Source organism: Bos taurus, chromosome 27 (assembly GCF_002263795.3).
Source record: "Bos taurus isolate L1 Dominette 01449 registration number 42190680 breed Hereford chromosome 27, ARS-UCD2.0, whole genome shotgun sequence".
Lineage (NCBI taxonomy): Eukaryota > Metazoa > Chordata > Mammalia > Artiodactyla > Bovidae > Bos > Bos taurus.
In genome coordinates, this window is record NC_037354.1 from 25376569 (window position 1) to 25391490 (window position 14922).

The 14922-nt window shown below is 42.7% G+C and overlaps 1 long non-coding RNA gene across 1 annotated transcript in view; it reads right to left on the reverse strand.

Moving 5' to 3' along the window:
- Window positions 1-1216: 1216 nt before the first annotated feature.
- LOC104976077 (uncharacterized) overlaps window positions 1217-14922 on the reverse strand; it is a 119740-nt gene continuing 106034 nt past the window's right edge. The window contains exon 5 of the long non-coding RNA XR_009493147.1: window positions 1217-1396. This is a non-coding gene — a long non-coding RNA (uncharacterized lncRNA). The remainder of the gene's footprint in view (window positions 1397-14922) is intronic.

A 14922-nucleotide genomic window follows, 5' to 3' on the forward strand; every position in this document is an offset into this window, starting at 1 on the left:
GGTTTCTCAAGCTCCCTGACGATGAGTACAGCCTGAGCCTCACTGTAAATCCACAAAATCAGACTTTTTACTGGTGGGATCTGGCAATCAGTATTTTAAAGAGTGTTCTACGTGGACTGTAGCATCACAGGAGTTTGTGAAGTAAGACCTAGAGAAGTCACTCTAAAAGTGTGACGCTGGGACCAGCAACACCTACATCATCCAGGAATTTGTTAGAAATGCAAAGTGCCAGAGTTCGTCCCAAACCTCCTGTATCAGAAACTCCAGGGGTGGAGTCAGGGATCTGAGATTGAACAAGCCCTCCAGAGGCTTCCAACACATGCCCAGTTGGAAAACAACTGACCTAGAGAGCTGCTAAGGGTTCAGCTGTCGTTCAGCCACTCAGTCGTGTCCAACTCTGTGACCCCACGGACTGCAGCTTGCCAGCCTTCCCTGTCCTACACTGTCTCCTGGAGCTTGCTCAAACTCATTTCCATTGAATTCATGATGCCATACAACCATCTAATCCTCTGTCACCCCCTTCTCCTGCCCTCAATCTTCCCCAGCATCAGAGTCTTGAGGGTCCAGACAACACTGATAATTTCAGTTTAGACTTTTATCTTGCATGGGCAATTTTATTCCATCTCTGCTGTGGACCCAATAAAAAATAAACCCCTATGGTCAATCCTGAGATCTTACTCTCCACTGAGACTGACTGGGTAACTTGTATCACTGTCCTCAAGCTAAAAGTCAGGATGGAACCCTTTCTACTATTAATTGCAAAAGAACCAGCTTTCCAAGAAAAAAAAAAATCCACTCTCTTCGTGGGACCTCTACATTGTAGAAGCTGCTTGGGCACTATATTATCCCCTTGACAGGTAAAAATACTTTCAGACTTATCTGATCTGAAACTGACAGACTCTTTAAAACTCATTGGCTCATGTTATTGGAAGAACATGGAACAGAGTTCTAGCCTAATCCCATTTTATCGGTTAAGAAAAATGGGGGGTACCCAGAGCTAGTTCTTAACTTGTAACAGAAATGGTAACACAGTTTGTAAAAAAGCTGGACTCAGACCTTCAGACTCATTTCACTGACTGGCATTGGTTAGGCTTGGAAGGAACAAGTGCTTGGTCTTCTCCAGCAGTCTCCAACCTTTTTGGCACCAGGAACCAGTTTCATGGAAGACAATTTTTCCACAGACTGGGGGTGGAGGGGGGGAATGGTTTGGGGATGATTCAAACACACTACAATTATTGTGCACTTTATTTCTATTATTATAAATAAAGCTCTGATCATCAGGCATTAGATCCTGGAGGTGGGGACCCCTGTCTCTGCAAGCCCAGTGTAGCTGCCAGGGTCATCCATACCCATTCAGGGAGTTCAGGGTCTCCAGGAATGGTGCGGACTTCGGTTCCTGTTGGCACAGAGAAGGCAAGTAAGGGGAACATGGAGACATGTGTTTCTAGACAGTTACATGCTACATTAATAATAGTTCTTGCTACAGAGGTTCCCCCACGTACCAGGTAGATCTTGTCCTCAAAACAATTCCATAAAGGGGGCACAATTACCCCAGTTTTACCCATGAGGAAATGATATACAGAGAGACCAAGTACATGAGCAAGTCCAAATAGTGGACAAGGAGTGGAGGCAGGATTAACACCCTCAACTCTGAATCCTGAGCCCTTCCCAAGAAGCCCTACTGCTTCCTGGTGAATTGCTTTTGAACTAGCAGTGTGATTTCTTTCCGTCCGTGAATCTGTGACTCCTAACCCTCATTGCAGGTTAAAATCGTGGGAATCTTTAAAAAGTACTAATAGCTGCTGCCCTCCCACCCACTTCCATTAAATCAGAACCTCTGGAAGTGGAACCAGAATTATAACCCCAGATAATGATAATTGCTGATGGGCTGCAAACCACTTCTCTAAATGTTTCATTTGCTTCAAAATAATTTAGATTACCAGGAATAGACACTGTTCTTTAAACAAGGGGTAGAAATTTAATTAATTAAATTACTCAAACCTATGATTGAATTATACTTAGAAGTTAGATAAAGGGAATGGGGAAAGGAGGAGAGCTGGGTTCTGAAATAGTTTATTTATTTGTGTGCAAACTGTTGCTCATCTCGGGGACCCCCACCCGTACCCCCACACCCCAAGATTCCCTGGAACACAGTGTTATCCTAGTGTTTGAAAATGTAAACATGTTTAAAAGTAATTAAAGCAAATTGGAAGTTAATTATTCTCAACATTATTTTACCGGAGAGAAAGTTATCTTTAAATTTAACAAGTCTTCTATTTAAAGCATTTTGGGTCATGTTCCTAGGTTAAACGTAGAAGACAGTAATCTCATGGTAACTCCTTGAGTCTTATCCAAAAGTAGTCTTAATTAAGAGCACATTCATTATGGTTAAAAATAAATCTTGAACAAAAGTTTTTCTTTAAGGCAATCTATACCTCCCACTCTTTAATTAAGGCTTCCTGTAGGATCCATGCCCTTAGAAATTATAATCCTTTTGATTTTTTAAAAGTTTATATCCAACGAGACTGGGAGTAATCAGCCTTCTCTTTTTAAGTATGTGAATACTCAGGCAATCACTAACCCCAGAGAGCTTCCACCTGCAGCCACCCCTCACCTCCTTCTTCATATGGACAACACATTGAACCTGATGGAAAAACCCAACCACTAACTGCAGTCTCAGAAAACTGCCATCTATCTGCCTTTAAACTCTTTTAAAACTGAACCCAAAACTGGTTTATGGACTACATGCATATGCTAAGTCACTTCAGTTGTGTCTAACTCTTTGGAACCCTATGGACCATAGCCCGTCAGGCTCCTCTGTCCATGGGGTTCTCTAATTCTGGAGTAAGTTGTCATGCCCTCCTCCATGGGATTTTCGACCCAGGGATCGAACCCGCATCTCTTATGTCTCCTGCATTGGCAGACTGGTTCTTTACCACTAGCGTCACCTGGGAAGCCCCTTAGAGACTACATATTTACATTTTTTTCTGCCTGAAATTTTTCATACTTACACATTTATTTGGTCTTGAGACTTCAGTATTAGAGTTTCTTATGACTGGAGTAAATTTTTTTTTTTCTATAAAGACCTTCTCTACAAGTTTCTGAAACATGCTTTCACCTCTCCAGGTCAGAGGAAAACGTTCAAAATTCTGCAATTTACAGAGAAGGGTGCTGGAAAAAAATATTTGCGATAGACTTGGATTTCTTAGCCTGGAGGAAACTGGCTTCAGAGTAACTCATTAGAGTCTAAATGTATACAGAGATGACTCTGCGGAAGGGGGTAACCAGCTATTTTACACATTCACTGAGAAAAGAGCAAAGGAAGCCTAGTTAAATTGCCAGAGGAGGGATTTAGAGGGATCGATAAGGAGGGCCTTTGCTTCAGAAACAGATGAAAGAGCAAGGGCTCTTTCTTTTTTAAGCCTTAAAGAAAAAGCAACGTACTCCCTTGCATTGAGTGGTGTTAGTTATTCTTGAAGGGAGGAGAATTCATTGAGACCTTTCCATGGAACAGTGACAGAAATCCAACAACTAGCTCCTTTTCTAAAAGACGAAATCATTGGTTCATGTAAATAGAAGTCCAAGGGTTGGACTCCAGCCCTTGCTGGATTTAGGGGTTTGAACAGTAAGATGGGCACTCTGGCTCTTTTCATCTCCCACTCTGCTTGGCTTTATGCCCTGAAAGATTTCCTTCTTGTGACAGCAAGATGGCTGCAGGCAGCTTTGAGCTTATTCTGCCCTTAAAGCTCCTTTTCCAATATCTGCTTCAGTAAAGGATTCTGATTAGCCTTGATGCTGCCCCTGGAGCACTCACTGGTTCCAGAATAATTGAGTCTGTCAGGCTGGGTTACATGCCTGTCTTCAGAGCAGAGGCAATGGGACCCCTCTGAGAATCGGCAGAACCCACAGGTCATATGGAGTGCAGGAAAGAGAGTTCCAAAAACAAAGAGGCAGGACAGATGGAGAAATAACATGGTTACTGCAGAGATCATCCGGGAAGCATTCTTGTCTCCTGTAATCACCAGAGTACAACTATGAACCGAGATTTTAACAAACTATCCTGATGTCCCAAACCCAAAGCTAAAAAAATTTTTTTTTTTTGCGGGGGCCTATAGTTTAAGCTTGTGGTATCTTTCACTATTTTTGTGTTCTACTTTTGGATTTTTTAAGTGGGAGGGGTCAGCTAGAGGCAAAATAATAAGTTGCCTCTTATAATAAATAAATAATAATAATAAAATGATAAACAAGTTAGAAGAGGAAGCCATGTAACTGTCCTTAATCTTTGGATCACTACTAACCAATCAGAACTTGATCTGGTTTGAGTTCATGGGCCATGACCTTCCACTGTCACCATGTCACAGGGGCCAGATAACTGCCCACCAATGGGATGCTGGCCTTCTTTCTCAGAGTCTAGACTGCAAACTTCCCCTGGCTCCAGAGCACAGGGAGTCCAAGGCTTCCCACTTCTGAAGCTCTAAGGAAATTGATTGTGACCTTGCTCCCAGGGCCCACAGAAGACAATCACAATCACTGACAGTACATTTGCCAACGTTTGGGTTGTTTGGTCTTTATTTAAACCCTGTGCATTACTCAGGGTCCTGGGAGGAAACAGAATTCATCGCAAATGGTTTGAAAGAAGAGATTTTATGAACAGCTATCTACAGATAGATGGGCAGGATTAAGAAAACAAACCAGGGACCAAAGATATCCAGAGACTGGCAATATTGAAAGCCATTATCATCCCTAAGGCAGAGAGACAAGGAGGAAATGGAGGTACCAGAGCCAATGAGAGCTGAAGACGGAGAAGGGGCCACACGGTGGGAGTCATGGAAGAGGTGAACAATTTGCTGCCTTTCTGATACCTTGGTACTGTCTCCTTGGACCAAATCCACCTGCAGCCAATCAGCAAAGGGCCCCAAGGATTGAGTCCGTAGGGGTCACTGTCCCAGGGCAGAGAAAGAATCAACTGGAAAAACTGGGTCTGGCTTCCCAACAAGGGATGTGGCATCTCAGAAAACTCAAGCTTGGTCAAGTCTATCTTCTAAAATTCTAGAGAAAGTGTAACTCTAATCCCATGATGCACTGAGTCTCTCAGTGGCCCTAAGGAACTTTTGTTCTCAAAGCTCTGAGAATTGTTTCTTCCAAATTTTATCCCAGGCAGGCATACAGTGACATCCATAATAGGATACTGCAACCATTATACCTGGGCTTCCCTGAGAATTAATGCTCAGGAACCAATTCAAATTAATTATCTGGCTACACGATGGCAGGATTAACCTTTAAAGTGGATGCAACGACCATGATTTACATAATCTATTTAATCATTTTCAATAGAGTTAATATTTAGAATGCAAGTGGGGAGAAGTAAATTACATCTTACGGCTTTTTGCGAATACCAGGCTCATCTCACAAAAGAATAAAATTAACATTATCAAAGGTATAGAACATATCAGGTGCCCAGAGCAATAAATTAGATTACAGGGATAATTAACAACCCTTCCAGAATCTTCTTGTAATATGAATTCATCCAGAAAGTAAATAAACAGTGACACACACAAGGAGCAGATTTTATTCATCACTTTCCTCTTGGATCCAAACAGAGATAGTCCAATCTGATAGGACCTTAGGAGATATTTGACAGGTGTGTGCAATAAATAGTGACGCCATTTGTTTAGGATCTGTGGGGGATATATCTAGAATAGAAGGAGCAGGCTGAAATGAAGCAAATAAAATTTAATTTGAATCTGGCTACCTTTTTATCTGATCATTTTCTTCATTTAAGTTCCATTCTGGGCAAGAACATGTGTGTTTTATTCTGCTTTCTAAAGAAACAAAGGCCATGAGACTTCCGTGGCCGTCCAGAGGTTAAGACACTGTGCTTCCAATGCAGAGGGCTTGGTTTGATCCCTGATTGGGGAACTAAGATCCCACATGCTCCATGGTGCAGCCAGTAATAATAATAAACAGTGAAGAAACAAAGGCTAAGAACTAAGCAACTGGGATGGTCTGTCCTCTGTTGCTAAGACAGCTAGTGCCTCAGAGCCATTCTTTGAGAAATCCGGAGAGTTCTTGGCGAGAGTGTTTACAGAGAGATGCTTTATTCAAAGCAAATCTCCTACAGAGCAAGTCAAATACTCTATGATATCCCTTATATGTGAAATCTTAAAAAAAATACAACAAACTAGTGAATATAACAAAAAGAGTTAGAATATAACAAAGAGAGGTAGAATCAAGTGTACAGTAGAAGACACAGGGCCCTGGGAGTCCAAAGAACCAGGTCCCAGTCCTGCCCGTTCCTAACTAGAGGGTTCCAAGCAAACTCACACTACTCCTCCGGTGTCCAGGAGCCTCATCTGAAGTAAAAGAACCATATGGCATACTAGTTAGCATACATATAGACTTAGTTCAGCCTGTGTTTTGAATTTAAGACCTAATGTCTGCATGACTCTGAACAGGACATTTAAATTTTCAGCCTCGGTTTTCTTATCTGTAAAATGGAGAGATTAGTAGAACCTACCTCACAGGATTGAGATGACTAAATAAATGTATAAAGCACTTAGCACACAGAGCCTGGCACATAGTAAGGGTCTGATAAAAATTGTTTCTTACCTCTTAAAAAAACATTTTTCTGTTCATTTATGGTTGCACTGGGTTTTTGCTGTGGGACTCAGGCTTCTCATTTCAGTGGCTTCTCTTGTTGCGGAACACAAGCTCTTCTCTTGTGATGTGCAAGCTTTAGCAGCTGTGGCTCCTGGCTCAGTAGTTGTGGCATCTGGCCTTAGCTGCTCTACAGCATGTGGGATCTTAGTTCCTGGACCAGGGATTGAACCCATGTCCCCTGCATTGGCAGGCAGGCTTTTAACCACTAGACCACCAGGGTCTTGTTTCTTATTACACATAACATAGCTCTAAAATCTCTCCAGCTATATTGTTCTGTAATTGCAGTTTTATAGCATAAAGAGAAAAACCCATAATTGAACAATATTACAAATGATGAGTCTGGAAGCTCCATTGATTCATGAAAACATACTAAACCATCATCTAAAGTAGAAGAAAGAAGTTGGGAATAGTTGTCCTCAGTGTAAATTTGCTGGGGAAAAAAAAAATGAGGTAAATACTGACAAGTAATGGAAGGACATCATCATTGAAATAGTTGAAATGTCATCTTATCCTTTTCTCTAAAATTGTTTGAGAGTTCAGTACAGAGTTAATAAGAAACTGAAACTCCATGAAAGGTGGTTTTGTCTTCTTTTTCTTTGAAATTGTCCTGGATATGTAGAGATTACCATTTAGGGTTATAGTCAGTGCTCCAGGGCCCTTGGATAACTGTCCTGCCAAGGTGATGGATCTAGCTGTTTTGTGGCTCATCTGTAGCTTCATACAAAAAGTTTTTTCAAAATAGAAAGATAGTCCAATCTCTCCTAGTGAAGCTGGCTGAACATCTCTTCTCAGAAAATGTTCCTATTAGCTTTTCTCCAACTCAGCCTCCAGCATTTTAGGAAAAGCCTTCAAAGATAGTCTAATCCATAAACTACACAGACACACTCTTTATCAAACTTGGACTTTTTACTCCTTGAGTGTTAATGGGAAGAGAGGAGTTAAATAGCTTTGGAGCATGAGAAATCACAAGGGAGATCCTGAAGCTCTCTGGTTACTGGGATAGTTATAGAAATAAGAACAAGAGTCCAGTCACTGAGTGTTTTCTAAATGCCATGTGCCATGCTAAGAAGCACTTCACACACTGGTATTATGTGATTCTCACAACAGCTCTATGAAGTAAGTAGTAATGTCCCCCGTTTACAGATGAAGACATGGAAGCTTAGAAAATTTCAGTAACTTGTTCAAGGTTACATTGTTAGTAAATATCAGAGAGAGGATCTGAATCACTTTCAACTCAGTTCCAAAGCACATGATTCGAACAGTTACTTCTTAAGGTCCATCTGTTGGCTGATCACTCACCTTGACAGTCTTCCCCAAACTACTGTGGGGTCTCCTCTTCTTAAGGAATAAGGCATCTTATTGCACGAGGTTTCAGGAGACTCTTCCCCAGAGTGGGTACTTCTGTTACCCTATAACTGGCCTGTTTTATGCCCAGCATTGTGCTAAGCTGGAAAACTCTTTGAACTTTCAGACTAATTATTTTCTAAAGAAAATGTACTGGAGCAGAATTAATCAACAGAGGAAGTTGTAAAAAATTAAAAGTCCATCCTTAAGTAAGAGACTCCTTTAAAAGTAAGCTCGAGGGCAAAAAAAAAAAAATCATCTAACCCCAAATCTGTTTGTATGTCTGCAAAAGGGGAATGGAAGAGAAATGTTGCCCATTTATCCCACAAAATGCCAACAGAGAAGATGAGCAAGATCAAGGCAAGAGAAAACTATAGCTATTTATTCCCCCAAAGAAGAGCGTTTGAAGAGACTCATCGGCTTGACATTAGCAGTCCTCCCAAACATTTATACATGAATTCTAGAAGACAAGAAAAGGACAAATCAAATGGGCACTCAGCATTTGAAACTATTGCATTGACCAGTTCTGTAGTAAGTCATCGACTGTGGATACAGGGTCACTCGTCTCCCCTGCACCTGGCTTCCTCGTCTTCCACCTCTAAGTATGAAATACAGCCTGGGTCAAGGCTATGGTTTTTCCAGTGGTCATGTGTGGATGTGAGAGTTGGACTATAAAGAAAGCTGAGCACTGAAGAATTGATGCTTTTGAACTGTGCTATTGGAGAAGACTCTTGAGAGTCCCTTGGCCTACAAGGAGATCCAACCAGTCCATCCTAAAGGAGATCAGTCCTGGGTGTTCATTGGTAGGACTGATGTTGAACCTGAAACTCCAACACTTTGGCCACCTGATGCGAAGAGCTGACTCATTGGAAAAGACCCTAATGCTGAGAAAGATTGAGGACAGGAGGAGAAGGGGATGACAAAGGATGAGATGGTTAGATGGCATCGCCGACTCAATGGACATGGGTTTGGGTGGACTCTGGGAGTTGGTGATGGACAGGGAGGCCTGGCATGCTGCAGTTCATGGGGTCACAAAGATTCAGACACGATTGAGTGACTGAACTGATCAACTACATCAAGGAAACTGCATTACAAGTGGGCTCATTACAAGTTAATGAGCAGGAACCAAAATGGAAAAAGTCTACTTCTCAATCAATATAGTCAGTCTCTAAAGAGAGAACGCAGTCTCTTCCTGTAAATGGCTAGGAAGCGTGAGGACTGATTTCTCTTTCTCTTTTCAAGGGTGAGTTCTCCTGTGGTCATTCACAGAACAGAGCGTAAGATCAAATTGGAGGAAAGATCTTTTTGTTTCTCTATGTTGGTAATAGATGTTTCTTTCAGATCAGGGAGTTGGAGGGAGGAAAATGAGTTTGCCAATTAAGCATGAGGGAGGAATAAATTTCATCTCATGCAACTTTAAAATGGGCTACCCAGTGCTGCAGAGTTATGTCTCTGCCAGTTTCTTTAGGAAGATTCCTGACCTTAAGATAAGCCCTGTCGGAGCCAAGAAAGTGTTCCTTTCCTGTATAGAAAGTGACTTATTCACATGGATCTGGAATACACCAGTTCCCAGGCTAAAAGTTCTGTCCTCCACAGCACTGTGTGAGGCAATCGAGTTTGGCTCTCTGATCTTGAACTCTGAAAATGTGCAGACTTAAATTCAAGCCCTCAATTTCTTCTCAGCTTCAAGATCTTCTATGATTCAGGGAGAGAGAATAGAGGTGTCAAGAAACTACTGTTTACATGATAAATTACAGATCTTTGGGAACCATTGTCAAGGTTTGAGGAAAGGGAAGAGGCTTCTCACACCAGTCCTCTAAGGGCTTTATTATATATTTGAGAGAAAAATTCACCAAGTTTTTCTGACATGTTGTTTCTTCTTTTGTAAAATGGAATTAACCTCTTCTGCAGAACAGTCTACTAGAAGAGGAGTTTCTAGCGCACACAGATAGTGTCCCCCAAAAGTAGGCTGTCAAATTTTTGAGCAGTGCCTGCCACAGAGAAAATGCAGAAAAATGCCATTATTGAATGAAGGAGTAAATGAAGGAAGGAGTACATCAATGGATTGACAGTAAAAATAAAAGAAAATTTATGAAGTCCTCTACACTAGTTGTAAGCACTCTTCTCCAAAGGCAATAAACTATTGGCACTTCTGTTGGCATAGTTCAGCCTATAAAGCATCTCAACTTTTGATTCGGAGCTCTTTGAATTATCGGTTTTTTAAATTCTGTTTCATCTTTGGCAAACCAATGCTAATACAAACATGGCTTTTCCTCTAAAGACTGTGCAACTCATCAAACAGCGTTCACCTAAGCTCTGTCTCATCTCCTGACTGGTCTCCAGGTAGCCAAAGGTGTTTTCATTTGTGACAGCTCAGTGGGAGGTTTTATGAAGCCGCTGCCTCCCCTGAGCTGCACTTGTAGAAAGCAATTCCCCTCCAAATATTAGTGGGAAGTGGTGCACTTAGTGGAAAATATTAATGAAATTTGAGGGTCCGGTCTCAGGTTCGGTTTCCCCAGAAGGCAAGTCACCAGAATCTAACTGGCTTCTCACATATGAGACATGCCATCTGTGTTCACCCTCCTTGTCACTTTCCCCAGGAGATGTTAGCGCCCAGCCCGTTCTGACAATGGGCCAAGCCTGCTCTGTGGGTAAGCCCAGGTCTTGTTGTTTTTCAGTTGCTAAATCGTGTCCGACTCTTAAAACCCCATGGGCTGCAGCATGCCAGGTTTCCTTTTCTTTCACTATCTCCCAGAGTTCGGTCAGTTTCATGTCCATTGAGTTGGTGATGCTATACAACCATCTCATCCTCTGCTGCCCCTTTCTCCTTTTGTCCTCAGTCTTTCCCAGCATCAGGGTCTTTTCCAATGAGTCGGCTCTTGGTATCAGGTGGCCAAAATATTGAAGCTTCAGTGTCAGTCCTTCCAATGAATATTCAGGACTGATTTCCTTTAGGATTGACTGATTTGATCAGCTCGTGGTCCAAGGATCTCTCAGGAGTCTTCTCCAGCACCACAATTCAAAAGCATTAATTCTTTAGTGCTCAGCTTTCTTTATGGTCCAATTCTCACATCTGTACATAACTACTAGAAAAACTATAGCTTTGACTATATGGATCTTTGTTAGAAAAGTGATGTCTCTGCTTTTTAATATGCTGTCTAGGTTTGTCATAGCTATCCTTCCAAAGAACAAGTGTCTTTTAATTTCATGGCTGCAGTCACCATCTGCAGTGATTTTGGAGCCCAAGAAAACAGAATCTGTCACTGCTTCCACATTTTCCCCTTCTACTTGCCATGAAGTTCTGGGATCAGACGCCACAGACACAAATACATAAAAGCTACCCAGTAATCCAAGCCAGCCCATTTAAGGGTCACCTGAATGAGCTAGAGTTGCCAAGACTCACAGGGCCATAGGAGCAGAGTCTTCAGGAAGATTCTGTGGAGAAGGTGGGCCTTGAATCAAGCAGAGGCTGTGTCTGTAACTGACCCTGCACTGAGCCAGCAGGACTCTTCACAGGTCCTGGGAAAAGTCAGCAGGCTACTAGGACTTTGGGTTTTCCTTTCTTGACAACATTTTTATCCCTCATATGGTCCTTGGAAGAATCCAATTAAATAATGGATGTGGAAGTTATTTGAAAATTCTAAACTATTATCATTGTTATTTTGGAAAAATATGGCCTGAAAACCTGACCAGACACAAATCAGGAAGGACATTGAAGTCTGGCTAAGAGCTGGTTAAACTTGAACGTCATAAGCCTGAAAAGGCAATGAACAGCCCTTGGGCTCTTCCCCACCTGCAGCTGCTCCTTCCCTCCCCTACTGGGTACCACCCACCACAGCTCAGACCTCTCTCATTCACCTAGTGGGAAAAGAAAGCTAATCTCTAAGCGTATTGATAAAGCGTGAACTCACCCCATTTCAGCTCCATCCTCTCCAGCTTTGCGTAGAAACTAAAAATGAGCAAATCAATTAACATGGTCTATTTTAGAATTCGGCAAACTCTGAACATCGGAAGCAGCACTGCCTAGCAAGAAGAAAGGATGTAGGGATCGCCTGAGCTCTCATTTAGAATGTCCCGCTGGTTAGCTGCTTAACATTGACCTAACTTACTTTCCTTATCTGGACCCCAGTTTCTTCCTCCGTGAGATGGGGGAGGGTGCTTCACATTCCCTAAGTACTTGTCAAATCCTCTTCGTGATGTTTCTGTACCTGAGTGAAGAAGGGGAAGCTCCAGGGCAGATGCTAGGGGCTCCAGGGGAAGCAGATAAACCACATGGAGGATACCCTGCCAACCACACATCCTGTCTAGAGCCAGGCGGACATGATCTGTTCTACCAACAGACACTGAGGATGGGCCAAGGAGGTCTTTGGATGAGCGACCCAGAGCTTCTGCCATCACAGAGCTCACAAATCTGGGGACAAAATCAGACAAATAAACAGACCGATGCTCTGAAGCATGGGGAGTGTCCAGATGCAGCAGTGCTGGGAACTACGGGGCCAGGGGGGTGACCACTGCACCTGACAGATGTTTTCCAGCGTTTCTGTCCGGTGTGCCCTGCGGCGCTTTCTCAGCCTGTTTCCTGAATGGCTTCACCAAGAAGACCTGGACACATTCCATTTTCTGTTTTTAGGAACATTACAATGAAGGTAAGTATATCAAATATGCCCAGTGACAACGTTTGGATCCTCCCTGCCCTCCACGGTGAATCGTTAATTATCTAAGGCCCTTTCCCTGCACCGGGATCCCAGGATTCCCCATCTCAGTTTACACCAGCTGTTTCTGCGTGGTATGTACTGAACTCACTTCCAGAACCCTGCCCTTCCTTTCCCCTCCTCCATACCTGCCACTTGGCTGTGTTATACCTTTCACCAGGTGTCCAAATTTTGTTGGGAAAATTCCCTGAGTCCTAGGGCAGATACCAGGATACAGACTCAAGCAGTGATGGAGAGACAAATTATTAACCACCTGCTTGGATTTAATCAGGAAATCTCATGCCCAAAGCCAATTGAGAGTCTGCTGCTGCTGCTGCTAAGTCGCTTCAGTCGTGTCCGACTCTGTGAGACCCCATAGACGGCAGCCCACCAGGCTTCCCCGTCCCTGGGATTCTCCAGGCAAGAGCACTGGAGTGGGTTGCCATTTCCTTCTCCAATGCATGAAAGTGAAAAGTGAAAGTGAAGTCGCTCAGTCATGTCGGACTCTTCGAGACCCCATGGACTGCAGCCTACCAGGCTCCTCCGTCCATGGGATTTTCCAGGCAAAAGTACTGGAGTGGGATGCCATTGCCTTCTCCAATTGAGAGTCTATGGAATGGTAATTACTGGTGTTTAGCCACCATCTACAAGTTTTCTAAGGTTACTATTCACTAGAAAAATTCATATTTTATTTCTTTTTTGCTAAAATGACCTCTCTAAAACTCTTGAGCATTTGGTATCCAAGAATCTTGTGATCACATACACAATCTCCATCCTTTCCCTTCCCCGTTTCAGACAGCCGTCCCCTCCCTTCTTCATCTCTGCCCTTCTGGACTGAAGACCCCAGTATTTCCCTTCTGCCCAGGCCTCTGACCCCTTGATCACCTCATTGCCCATCCCTGGGCATTCTCCTATTCCATTAGGGTTTTCTTTCTTTTTTTAAATTTTTTAAATTATCATTATATATTTTTTTACTTTACAATACTGTGATAACACATTTACAGGAAACTTGGAAAAATACAGAACAAAGTTACATACAGTTCCACTACATATTACAATTATTTTTAAGTAGATAAATTAAGATTTGTAGTTAAGAGTTTCAATATCAAGCTCTCAAAAATTAATAAAATGAATATTCAGAGAAGTAAAAGGATTCAGAGAAGACCTGAAAAGCATTGTGAACCAATTCAACATAATTAAGATTTGTACAATTTTCACACAACAGTAGGATACAAACTCAATTTTCCTGAAGGCTTTCTTAAAGCAGAGATGAGAACACGCATAGCATCAAGTAAAAGCAAGTATTTGCTATTTGTTTTCAAAACTCTTCCTGGAGCCCCCAGCCTCATGCTGGCCTTTGTGGCCACATAAACCCATATCAGCCCATGAGCCAAAAGATAACATCTTGGCTTCCTCTCCCCCTCTATTCTCAGGGACAGACTCTTTCTCCAAGGCTCTCTGAAAATGACCCCTCACCAGACAATAGCAATTTCTTCTTGCTGCATGGCTGCTTTCTGCCATGGGTAAGAATCAGTAAAAAGCAAAAACCATTTGCAGCTGGGAGAATTCTAATCCTGGGGTAAGCGTGTTTATATCCCACATACATGCAGGGCATGGATTCTGACAAACAGATGACACAGGCACAGTTGTGGAAACAGAGCTGTTTAGAATCTGCCAGCTTCCTCCTGGCGCGGGGGGAGAAGCTCTCCATCACTGCCAGTCCTCGGAGTACACCCCTCCAGCACCACCCCGGCGTCAACCTCCTTTCAAACAGTGCGAGCTTAAATCCATGTGAAATGAATGAGCTGGACCGTATTCATCAAAACAGCTTCAGCAGCGATGGGAGCCATTCCCTTTCTTATGTTTGGATTCAGGACTTTTCTAGGTTTTGACAACTGAAAATTCTAACCTGGGATTTACTCCTGTTCACTCAGACACATGTGTGTGTGTGCACACACTCGTGTGTATGTATGTGTGTGTCTGCCTCCTCTTCCCCTCTCTCGTATCTCTTTCCATATTTCTATTTGCTTCTCCTTTTGTGTATTTGAGTGTCTCTTTTCTTTACTTCCTCCATCACTTCTCCTCCCCCTTTTTCTCCTCCTCCTCCTCCCCTTCTTCTTCCTTGTCTTCCTCTACTTCCTCTTCCTCTCCTTTTTCTCTCTCCCTTCCTTCCTTTTCTCCTGCTTCTCTCATTATCTCCCCTTTCCTTCTGCTCACTCCCTTCGTC